Source organism: Bos grunniens, chromosome 13 (genome assembly GCF_055505025.1).
Source record: "Bos grunniens cultivar Pamir isolate PY7600 chromosome 13, Bosgru_T2T1.0, whole genome shotgun sequence".
NCBI classification, from domain to species: domain Eukaryota; kingdom Metazoa; phylum Chordata; class Mammalia; order Artiodactyla; family Bovidae; genus Bos; species Bos grunniens.
Genome location: NC_141177.1, coordinates 39,986,191 through 39,996,380, shown reverse-complemented (window position 1 = coordinate 39,996,380; position 10,190 = coordinate 39,986,191). Strand labels below are relative to the sequence as shown.

General features: G+C 39.2%; 1 long non-coding RNA gene across 1 annotated transcript; it reads right to left on the bottom strand.

Annotated features, from left to right (window-relative positions):
• Positions 1–125: 125 nt before the first annotated feature.
• Positions 126–9,644, bottom strand: LOC147360791 (uncharacterized). Its single transcript, XR_015138735.1, has 2 exons — positions 9,415–9,644; positions 126–424 (listed from the first exon to the last, which is right to left on the bottom strand). It is a non-coding gene; the product is annotated as an uncharacterized LOC147360791 (long non-coding RNA).
• Positions 9,645–10,190: the final 546 nt, after the last annotated feature.

Genomic DNA, 10,190 nt, shown 5'->3' with positions numbered 1-10,190 from the left:
CATGGAGGAAGCTCCTTCTGACACTGCTTCAGCTGAATCCTGTCACCTTTAGGGCGTGTTGGGTGGAGTTAATTAGTCTAATGTTGGCTCAGATTCAGTATCGAGTCAGGAGTGTCCAATGACCATGCTTGGTAAAAGATTTTAATTTGATTGTTTTTTCAAGTGATTCACTTAGATAAGGGACTGATGCACTGTAACGTTTGTAAGGTAGACAGTGAAGGAAAAGGTGTGGAAGGAGAGGTGAGAACTCAGCAAAGCTTCCCAGGCTTGTTCACCTGGAAGCTGAGGACAGACACAGCTTCCCTGTCCCCTCTTCTTGTCTCCATCCAGCTGGACACTTCTCCAGTCCCCAGGGGGAGGCCAGTTCTTGGGGGAGTAAACATGGTTCTTTCCTTTCTTCCATGTGTTTGACTTTGAACTGACTCTGGAAGACATGAAAGCAATTGATGGCCTCAACAGAAATAGAAGATGCTATGAATTTCTACCATCAGTGACTTGCAGATGTTTCACACATATGTTATTTTCTGTAGCAGGCAGTTCAGTAGGGGAACTAAGTTTTTTAAAGCTTAATTCTGGGAAGACAGTCCTGATTTCCAGCGTAAGAATAAACCAGGGGCTTCCTGCAGACCTCACACCAGAGGTTTCCTCTAGGGGTTCATCTCTGACCAACCAAAATGTGGCTGGAGCCCAGGACAGCATATCAATAAAATCCCAAGTTCACATCATGTGAATTCACTACTTTGTGCCCCTGACCCCTGTGCCTGGTGCACCTCCTCTCAGGGCCGAGAGACTCAGCAAACAGAGGGCACAGTGTCTGCAGCCCAGTATTCTTTCAGGGACTTGTGAACATGTTTCATCTTTAATTCTTTTTACATCAGGGGAAAATAATTATATTAATAATAACTATATAATAATGAATCTATCATGCATTACATTCATGTTTTGTTGTTGTTGTTTAATCTCTAAGTCCTGTATAACTGTCTACCATCCCATGCTCTATAGCCCAACAGGCTCCTCTGTACTTGGGATTTCCCGGGCAATAGTACTGGAGTGGATTGTCATTTCATTCTCCAATGGATCTTGCTACCCTAGGGGCCGAACCTGGGTCTCCTGCTTGACAGGTGGATCCTTAACCATTGAGCAACCTGGGAAGAAGGCATTCATATTATGCCTAACAAAATTACAAAATGTATTGTTGATATTTTTTATGAAGGATGGTCTCATGAAATCCAATGTGCATCTGTGCTACGAAGTCACAGGGGGCCTGCATTCCACCCTGTCCCCTAAGTTTCTGGTGGATTTTCTCCCTAATGGGCATTTTTTCTCCAACACATCATCCATTTCTTTCAATTTGGTTTCCTCATTGGCCTTTCTTCCCTGTTACAACTCCCACATCCTCATCCTTGTTATCTCACAAAGCTGAATTACCAGTAGATCATGAGCTTAACTGACCCTCCAGTGAGTGACTGCTGTGTCCTTAGCAGGACACACCCAGGTAAGATCATCTGGGTCTTCTGCTTTATTTTTTTTTTAATTTTATTTTATTTTTAAACTTTACAATATTGTATTAGTTTTGCCAAATATCGAAATGAATCCACCACAGGTATACCCGCGTTCCCCATCCTGAACCCTCCTCCCTCCTCCCTCCCCTACCCTCCCTCTGGGTCGTCACAGTGCACCAGCCCCAAGCATCCAGTACTGTGCATCGAACCTGGACTGGCGACTCGTTTCATACAAGATATTATACATGTTTCAATGCTATTCTCCCAAATCTCCCCACCCTCTCCCTCTCCCACAGAGTCCATAAGACTGATCTATACATCGATGTCTCTTTTGCTGTCTCGTACACAGGGTTATTGTTACCATCTTTCTAAATTCCATATATATGCATTAGTGTACTGTATTGGTGTTTTCCTTTCTGGCTTACTTCACTCTGTATAATAGGTTCCAGTTTCATCCACCTCATTAGAACTGATTCAAATGTATTCTTTTTAATGGCTGAGTAATACTCCATTGTGTATATGTACCACAGCTTTCTTATCCATTCATCTGCTGATGGGCATCTAGGTTGCTTCCATGTCCTGGCTATTATAAACAGTACTGCGATGAACACTGGGGTACAGGTGTCTCTTTCCCTTCTGGTTTCTTCAGTGTGTATGCCCGGCAGTGGGATTGCTGGATCATAAGGCAGTTCTATTTCCAGTTTTTTAAGGAGTCTCCACACTGTTGTCCATAGTGGCTGTACTAGTTTGCATTCCCACCAACAGTGTAATAGAGTTCCCTTTTCTCCACACCCTCTCCAGCATTTATTGCTTGTAGACTTATGGATTGCAGCCATTCTGACTGGCGTGAAATGGTACCTCATAGTGGTTTTGATTCGCATTTCTCTGATAATGAGTGATGTTGAGCATCTTTTCATGTGTTTGTTAGCCATCTGTATGTCTTCTTTGGAGAAATGTCTATTTAGTTCTTTGGCCCATTTTTTGATTGGGTCATTTATTTTTCTGGAGTTGAGCTATAGGAGTTGCTTGTGTATTTTTGAGATTAGTTGTTTGTCCGTTGCTTCATTTGCTATTATTTTCTCCCATTCTGAAGGCTGCCTTTTCACCTTGCTAGTAGTTTCCTTTGTTGTGCAGAAGCTTTTAAGTTTAATTAGGTCCCATTTGTTTATTTTTGCTTTTATTTCCAATATTCTGGGAGGTGGGTCATAGAGGACCCTGCTGTGATGTATGTCGGAGAGTGTTTTGCCTATGTTCTCCTCTAGGAGTTTTATAGTTTCTGGTCTTATGTTGAGATCTTTAATCCATTTTGAGTTTATTTTTGTGTATGGTGTTAGAAAGTGTCTAGTTTCATTCTTTTACAAGTGGTTGACTAGTTTTCCCAGCACCACTTGTTAAAGAGATTGTCTTTAATCCATTGTATATTCTTGCCTCCTATGTCAAAGATAAGGTGTCCATATGTGTGTGTATTTATCTCCGGGCTTTCTATTTTGTTCCATTGATCTATATTTCTGTCTTTGTGCCAGTACCATACTGTCTTGATGACTGTGGCTTTGTAATAGAGCCTGAAGTCAGGTACGTTGATTCCTCCAGTTCCATTCTTCTTTCTCAAGATAGCTTTGGCTATTCGAGGTTTTTTGTATTTCCATACAAATTGTGAAATTATTTGTCCTAGCTCTGTGAAGAATACCGTTGGTAGCTTGATAGGGATTGCATTGAATCTATAAATTGCTTTGGGTAGTATACTCATTTTCACTATATTGATTCTTCCAATCCATGAACATGGTATATTTCTCCATCTATTAGTGTCCTCTTTGATTTCTTTCACCAGTGTTTTATAGTTTTCTATATATAGGTCTTTAGTTTCTTTAGGTAGATATATTCCTAAGTATTTTATTCTTTCCGTTGCAATGGTGAATGGAATTGTTTCGTTAATTTCTCTTTCAGTTTTCTCATTATTAGTGTATAGGAATGCAAGGGATTTCTGTGTGTTGATTTTATATCCTGAAACTTTACTATAATCATTGATTAGTTCTAGTAATTTTCTGGTGGAGTCTTTAGGGTTTTCTATGTAAAGGATCATGTCATCTGCAAACAGTGAGAGTTTTACTTCTTCTTTTCCAATTTGGATTCCTTTTATTTCTTTTTCTGCTCTGATTGCTGTGGCCAAAACTTCCAAAACTATGTTGAATAGTAATGGTGAAAGTGGGCACCCTTGTCTTGTTCCTGACTTTAGAGGAAATGCTTTCAATTTTTCACCATTGAGGATAATGTTTGCTGTGGGTTTGTCATATATAGCTTTTATTATGTTGAGGTATGTTCCTTCTATTCCTGCTTTCTGGAGAGTTCTTATCATAAATGGATGTTGAATTTTGTCAAAGGCTTCCTTTGCATCTATTGAGATAATCATATGGTTTTTGTTTTTCAATTTGTTAATGTGGTGTATAACATTGATTGATTTGCGGATATTGAAGAATCCTTGCATCCCTGGGATAAAGTCCACTTGGTCATGGTGTATGATCTTTTTAATGTGTTGTTGGATTCTGATTGCTAGAATTTTGTTAAGGATTTTTGCATCTATGTTCATCAGTGATATTGGCCTGTAGTTTTCTTTTTTTGTGGGATCTTTGTCAGGTTTTGGTATTAGGGTGATGGTGGCCTCATAGAATGAGTTTGGAAGTTTACCTTCCTCTGCAATTTTCTGGAAGAGTTTGAGCAGGATAGGTGTTAGCTCTTCTCTAAATTTTTGATAGAATTCAACTGTGAAGCCATCTGGACCTGGGCTTTTGTTTGCTGGAAGATTTTTGATTACAGTTTCAATTTCCATGCTTGTGATGGGTCTGTTAAGATTTTCTATTTCTTTCTGGTCCAGTTTTGGGAAGTTGTACTTTTCTAAGAATTTGTCCATTTCTTCCACGTTGTCCATTTTATTGGCATATAATTGTTGTAGTAGTCTCTTATGATCCTTTGTATTTCTGTGTTGTCTGTTGTGATCTCTCCATTTTCATTTCTAATTTTATTGATTTGATTTTTCTCCCTTTGTTTCTTGATGAGTCTGGCTAATGGTTTGTCAATTTTATTTATCTTTTCAAAGAACCAGCTTTTGGCTTTTTTAATTTTTGCTATGGTCTCTTTTGTTTCTTTTGCATTTATTTCTGCCCTAATTTTTAAGATTTCTTTCCTTCTACTAACCCTGGGGTTCTTAATTTCTTCCTTTTCTAGTTGCTTTAGGTGTAGGGTTAGGTTATTTATTTGATTTTTTTCTTGTTTCTTTAGGTATGCCTGTTTTGCTATGAACTTTCCCCTTAGGACTGCTTTTAAAGTGTCCCACAGGTTTTGAGTTGTTGTGTTTTCATTTTCATTAGTTTCTATGCAAATTTTGATTTCTTTTTTGATTTCTTCTGTGATTTGTTGGTTATTCAGCAGGGTGTTGTTCATCCTCCATATGTTGGAATTTTTGATAGCTTTTCTCCTGTAATTGAGATCTAATCTTACTGCATTGTGGTCAGAAAAGATGCTCGGAATGATTTCAATTTTTTTGAATTTATAAAGGCTAGATTTATGGCCCAGGATGTGATCTATCCTGGAGAAGGTTCCATGTGCGCTTGAGAAAAAGGTGAAATTCATTGTTTGGGGATGAAATGTCCTATAGATATCAATTAAGTCTAACTGGTCTATTGTATCGTTTAACGTTTGTGTTTCCTTGTTAATTTTCTGTTTAGTTGATCTATCCATAGGTGTGAGTGGGGTATTAAAGTCTCCCACTATTGTGTTATTGTTAATTTCTCCTTTCATACTTGTTAGCATTTGTCTTACATATTGCGGCGCTCCCGTGTTGGGTGCATATATATTTATAATTGTTATATCTTCTTCTTGGATTGATCCTTTGATCATTATGTAGTGACCATCTTTGTCTCCTTTCACAGCCTTTGTTTTAAAGTCTATTTTATCTGATATAAGTATTGCTACTCCTGCTTTCTTTTGGTCCCTATTTGCATGGAAAATCTTTTTCCAGCCCTTCACTTTCAGTCTGTATGTGTCCCCTGTTTTGAGGTGGGTCTCTTGTAGACAACATATGTAGGGGTCTTGTTTTTGTATCCATTCAGCCAGTCTTTGTCTTTTGGTTGGGGCATTCAACCCATTTACGTTTAAGGTAATTACTGATAAATATGATCCCATTGCCATTTACTTTATTATTTTGGGTTTGAGTTTATACACTGTTTTTGTGTTTCCTGTCTACAGAATATCCTTTAGTATTTGTTGGAGAGCTGGTTTGATGGTGCTGAATTCTCTCAGCTTTTGCTTGTCTGCAAAGCTTTTGATTTCTCCTTCATATTTGAATGAGATCCTTGCTGGGTACAATAATCTGGGCTGTAGGTTATTTTCTTTCATCACTTTAAGTATGTCTTGCCATTCCCTCCTGGCTTGAAGAGTTTCTATTGAAAGATCAGCTGTTATCCTAATGGGAATTCCCTTGTGTGTTATTTGTTGTTTTTCCCTTGCTGCTTTTATTTTTTATTTTTTTAAGAAACGTGTTCTGCTTAAGAATCTCCTGGAGAACTTTACAAAACGCGGACCGCTTCATCCCATGTTGTACCTTCCCCGGGCAAAGCTGCAGGTTTGCATCTCCCTTGCTGCTTTTAATATTTGTTCTTTGTGTTTGATCTTTGTTAATTTGATTAATATGTGTCTTGGGGTGTTTCGCCTTGGGTTTATCCTGTTTGGGACTCTCTGGGTTTCTTGGACTTGGGTGATTATTTCCTTCCCCATTTTAGGGAAGTTTTCAACTATTATCTCCTCAAGTATTTTCTCATGGTCTTTCTTTTTGTCTTCTTCTTCTGGGACCCCTATGATTCGAATGTTGTAGCATTTAATATTGTCCTGGAGGTCTCTGAGATTGTCCTCATTTCTTTTAATTTGTTTTTCTTTTATCCTCTCTGATTCATTTATTTCTACCATTCTATCTTCTAATTCACTAATCCTATCTTCTGCCTCTGTTATTCTACTATTTGTTGCCTCCAGAGTGTTTTTAATTTCATTTTTATCCTCTCTGATTCATTTATTTCTACCATTCTATCTTCTAATTCACTAATCCTATCTTCTGCCTCTGTTATTCTACTATTTGTTGCCTCCAGAGTGTTTTTAATTTCATTTATTGCATTATTCATTTTATATTGACTCTCTTTTCTTTCTTTTAGGTCCTTGTTAAACCTTTCTTGCATCTTCTCAATCTTTGTCTCCAAGCTATTTATCTGTGATTCCATTTTGATTTCAAGATTTTGGATCAATTTCACTATCATTATTTGGAATTCTTTATCAGGTAGATTCCCTAACTCTTCCTCTTTTGTTTGGTTTGGTGGGCATTTATCCTGTTCCTTCATCTGCTGGGTATTCCTCTGTCTCTTCATCATGTTTAAATTGCTGAGTTTGGGGTGTCCTTTCTGTATTCTGGCAGTTTGTGGAGTTCTCTTTCTTGTGGTGTTTCCTCGCTGTGTGTGGGTTTGTACAGGTGGCTTGTCAAGGTTTCCTGGTTAGGGAAGCTTGTGTCGGTGTTCTGGTGAGTGGAGCTGTATTTCTTCTCTCTGGAGTGCAATGAAATGTCCAGTAATGAGTTATGGGATGTCTATGGTTTTGGGGTGACTTTGGGCTGCCTGTATCTTGGAGCTCAGGGCTGTGTTCCTTGCTGCTGGAGAATTTGCTTGGTATGTCTTGCCCTGAAACTTGTTTCGCCCAGAGAGGTTTACAGGGTTATATGGAGAAGAGAAGAGTGAGGAGGGAGTTAGAGGTGACCCAAATGAGATGACGTGGAATCAATAGAGGAGAGAGTGGGCTATTCGGTAATCTCTTCCTTATGTGCACTCCACAACTGGACCGCTCAGAGTTGTTCACAGAGTTATACAGAGAAGAGAAGAAGGAAGAAGGTGGCAGAGGTGGCCAGGAGGATAAATGGGGGGAATGAAAAGGAGGGAGACAGATCCAGCCAGTAATCAGTTCCCTAAGTGTTCTCCACCGTCTGGAACACACAGAAATTCACAGAGTTGGGTAGAGTAGAGAGGGGTTAGGGAGGAGACACAGGCGACCTAGTGGAGAAAAAGGAGAGTCCAAAGGGCAGTTAAGCCAGTAATCTCGCTCCCTAGTGAAAAATGGGTACTGAAGATTGGGTTCTTAAAGGTATAAAATTGGTAACAAATACATAAAAGCAAAAATTTTAAATCTAGAGTAGAGTTTGGAATTTCAAAAATATGATGTTAAAGAAAAGAAGAAGGAAAAGAAAGAGAGAAAAAACAAACAAACAAAAACAAACAAGGTCGCAAAAATTATAAAGAAAATATAGGTACAAAATTGATAACTAATACCAAAAAGCAAAAGTTAAAAATCTAGAGTAGAGTTTGGAATTTCAAAAATACAATGTTAAAAAAAGAAGAAGAAAAAGAAAGAGAGAGAAAAAAACAAAAAAGAACAAACAAGCTCGCATAAATTATATAAAAAAAATACAGGTACAAAATTGATAACAAATACCAAAAAGCATAAATTAAAAATCTAGAATAGAGTTTGGAATTTCAGATATACAATGTTATTTAAAAGAAGAAGAGAAAGAAACAGAGAAAAAGAAAAAAAAATAAAAAAGGGTCACAGAAATTATATAAAAACAAAAACAAAAACAAAACTATAGGTACAAAATTGATAACAAATACTAAAAAGCTAAAATTAAAAATCTAGAGTATAGTTTGGAATTTCAAAAATACAATGTTAAAGAAAAGAAAGAAAAAGAAAAAAAATGTCAAAAAATTATTAAAAAATATATATATATGAAGTTTGCTTTAAAAAAATAGGGTCTTTTTTTTTTTTTTTGCAAAGTAATCGGTTATAAAAGTGGAAATTAAAGGAATAATAGAGGACTTAATATATATATATATATATTTTTATAGGCTCACTTGTTCAGTCGCACTGAGGGGAGGTAGGGAGGGATGCTGCAAACAAATAACACTGGCGTGTGCTCGCAGTGCCTCAGCCACACTGGGTCTGCCCCCCGTTCACAACGCATGTAGCCTCTCTGCCCACGCTGCTCAGGCTCTAGGTTGCTCCGCCGCGAACCATCCGCGGCCGGCCCTGGGCTGCCTGTACTTCCCAGGTCCAAGCCGCTCAGGTTCAGGCACTCGGGTAGTCCTCAGAGGCGCAGACTCTCGGTTGGGCCTACGTTTTGTGCCCTTCCCAGATCTGAGCAGCTCAGGTAATGAGGTGTTTTGCGCGCGCGATTGCTGCGACTTATTGCCTCCCCGCCGCTCGGTTATCTAGTTGTGCACCCGCACACCTTCTCAGGCAGATGTTGACCGTCCAGACCCCCAAGAAGTTTTAGTTAGCAAAGAAGCCTGCTTACAGTTTTATAGATAATGTCTCTCTGGGGCTGCGATTGTCCCCTTCCAGCTCTGGCTGCCTATCACCGGAGGGGGATGGTCTGCCGCCGGCTATCTCTGTTCAGTCCTTTATTCCGTGCGCGGGCCTGGCGGTGTCATAGGTTAGGGCTGGCTTTTTGCGTGGTAGATATCCCACAGTCTGGTTTGCTAGCCCAAATTATTTCGCTCAGATAGTGCTCGGGGTATTCAGGCCAGATTCTTGCGATGCAGCCCGCGCCGCGCCTCCCTGCCCAGCCCCTGCTTGCTAATGGCGTATGCAGGCATCTGCACTGCTTCTCCGCTGGGGGAGTTACCGTAGGGCTCTCAATGTGCGGGTTTTAATTATTTATTTTTCCTCCCTGTTATGTTGCCCTCTGTGCTTCCAAGGCTCGGCACAGATTCGGCAGTGAGAAGGTTTCCTGGTGTTTGGAAACTTCTCTCTTTTTAAGACTCCCTTCCCGGGACGGAACTCCGTCCCTCCCTCTTTTGTCCCTTTTTTTGTCTTTTATATTTTTCCCTACCTCCTTTCGAAGACTTGGGTTGCTTTTCTGGGTGCCTGATGTCCTCTGCTGGCATTCAGAAGTTGTTTTGTGGAATTTACTCGGCATTTAAATGTTCTTTTGATGAATTTGTGGGGGAGAAAGTGTTCTCCCCGTCCTACTCCTCCGCCATCTTAGCTCCTCCTCTCTCCTGCTTTCTTGAGAAAAGACTCACACCTGTGTTGTATTTGTTCATCAGTGATCCATCCACTGTGGAGTCCCTACCTCCTGTACTTTGACTTAGTCACTAACATGGGATTCCAGCTGCCTAATTACTGCAGGAAGATGTCAAGACTGAAGAGACAGATGACTGATCAAACAAGGAGAAGCTGGAAGGGAGTTTAGAGAGAAATGAATACAAATTATTGGTAAAATGAAGCTTTTTTTTTTTTTCCAATGAAGGATCTCAAAACTCTCCCTATTGCTTGTAAGCTGTATCATGCTTCTGAGAAAAAGCCATGATGAAAGAAAAAATGTGGAAGGTTATTTTTCTGTATGTAGGAGCTCTTAAGTATAATTCTATGTTCTTCATTAGTCTGTGAATGCCTAGATTTACTCATCTTTGTGGGCTCAGGTCAGCAGCACAGCTCCTGGAACTTGGAATCGCTCAGAGTGCACTTTTTAATGAATTGAAAAGGACAAGTTCAGAAAGAAAAGTAAAAAGATGGAAAAAAAAAAAAAAGGGAAACAGCAGTAATACTAATTTCTGAGTAACAAGTGTTTTAATATATTATAAATTAAGAAAGGAATATTCCCTC